This window comes from Somniosus microcephalus, unplaced genomic scaffold (genome assembly GCF_052327205.1).
Source record: "Somniosus microcephalus isolate GS21.2 unplaced genomic scaffold, FLI_Smic_1.0 scaffold1460, whole genome shotgun sequence".
Classification (NCBI taxonomy): Eukaryota; Metazoa; Chordata; class Chondrichthyes; order Squaliformes; family Somniosidae; genus Somniosus; species Somniosus microcephalus.
This window is the reverse complement of record NW_028226647.1, coordinates 7,719-10,000: the sequence shown is the minus strand read 5'-3', so window position 1 is coordinate 10,000 and position 2,282 is coordinate 7,719.

Genomic DNA, 2,282 nt, shown 5'->3' with positions numbered 1-2,282 from the left:
CACAAAACACAAGCTCAGTGGGGTCACAGGCCCTGACCGGTTCAGAGGCACCTGTGTGACAGACAGCAAATGAAACTTAGACGCTGGAATTATTTATATGTTTCTGCTGTCTGTCTACGATTTCAGATTCACACTTAGAGTTTTTTGTCATTAAGTCATAAAAGCCACAAAACCACTTTAATATGACTTTCCAATACTCTTTGAAAGGTCTCTATATTGATAAAATGAGCCTTTTAGCAAAGTAACACTTTTCGGGCATTTTCAAAGTGCTCCCGCTGAGTGAATTTTGTTCTGAAAATCGTGTTCCCGAAAATCTCCGGGCACCCCGCCAACCCCCCCTGCCAGAAATGACAAGTGTCAAATCAGCGGGTCAAACGGCCACCTCTATCCGACCAGGAGCACCCAAATCCCCGCAAATGGCACTTTTTTTTTTCTTCATCGGGACTTCCGACGAGGTTAATGATTTCCCAAACTGCAACTCATTAACTATGTCCTGAGACACTTGCCAGAAATGACACATGTCAATTTGGCGGTAGCAAATCACTTTCCCAGGCCGGGAAGCAACACCCGAGGCCCGCAAAAGGCGGCCGAATATTTTCTCATCGGACTTCCGCGTTTTGGTTAATCATGTCTCGAAATCGTTAAATGCACATGTCAATTCGGCGGGAGCAATTCACTTTCCCAAGCCGGAAAGCATCACCGGAGGCCCGCTTGAAGGGCCCTAATATTTTCTCATCGGACTTCCGCGTTTTGGTTAATCATGTCTCGAAATCGTTAAATGCACATGTCAATTCGGCGGGAGCAACTCACTTTCCCAGGCCGGGAAGCAACACCCGAGGCCCGCAAAAGGCGGCCGAATATTTTCTCATCGGACTTCCATATTTTGGGGGTTGGATTCTCTCCCGCATTCCAGCCCCCTGGCCACGGGTCGCTCATTCACTTTCAGCCCGGGCCTTGCCAATTTGGTTAATCAGTTAGCCATGCACCAGACTCGGCCTCGCCTTTTTCATTTATGGTTAATGATGTGCCCAGGCTGGGACTTAGTCTCTCCAGCAGCCAAAACTTTTCACTGGTTAATGAGGTGCCCAGCCCGGCACTTAGTCTCTCTCCCCAGCAAGCTTACTTGGTCGGCCGACATTTGGATCCATTTTCGGGGCTTAATCGGGTCGAATACGGTCCCTTACGCAAGGGGAGCCGAAGCCCCGGCCTCTGCCAGGCGTCAGGCTGCCGTTTTTTAAGCCCGACCAAAAACCCGAAAATTGGTTAAAAATGGAAATAAATTTCCACCCAAAAAGGGTTAAAAGTCGGTTGGACGGCAGCCCTGGTCGGTCTCTGCAGACCTGGAGGCCCTAGACAGTAATCTGGAAAACAGACAAAGTCTCGAGAAACCACCTCCTACCATTCTCCAGGTACCCCGCCAATCCCCCCTGCCAGAAATGACAAGTGTCAAATCAGCGGGACGGATTTGACTTTTGTGACCGACCGCTGGAACTTTTTTCGGCTACAGGCAGTCAAATTTTTCTCCTTCCGGACTTCCAGTACAACTTTGAACGGCCATATCTCCGCACTCCCGCGTCGGAGCCAAGCCGTTTTTACACCGTTAGACGCGGCTTCCCGTGCCCGTTCGAATGCCGCCCTGCTCGGCGGAAAAAGGAGAATTTTTTTATTTTTCGGCCGATTTCGGGAAAAAAAATTCCCGCTCTGAACTCGGATTTTTCGGCTTTAATCGTTTCGTATACGGTCCCTTACGCAAGGGAGCCGAAGCCCCGGCCTCTGCCGGGCGTCAGGCTGCCGTTTTTAAGCCCGACCAAAAACCCGAAAATTGGTTAAAAATGGAAATAAATTTCCACCCAAAAAGGGTTAAAAGTCGGTTGGACGGCAGCCCGGGTCGGTCTCTGCAGACCTGGAGGCCCTAGACAGTAATCTGGAAAACAGATAAAGTCTCGAAAAACCACCTCCTACCATTCTCCAGGTACCCCGCCAATCCCCCCTGCCAGAAATGACAAGTGTCAAATCAGCGGGACGGATTTGACTTTTGTGACCGACCGCTGGAACTTTTTTCGGCTACAGGCAGTCAAATTTTTCTCCTTCCGGACTTCCAGTACAACTTTGAACGGCCATATCTCCGCACTCCCGCGTCGGAGCCAAGCCGTTTTTACACCGTTAGACGCGGCTTCCCGTGCCCGTTCGAATGCCACCCTGCTCGGCGGAAAAGGAGACATTTTTTTTTTCCGGCCGTTTTCGGGAAAAAATTTTCCCGCTCTGAACTCCGATTTTACGCC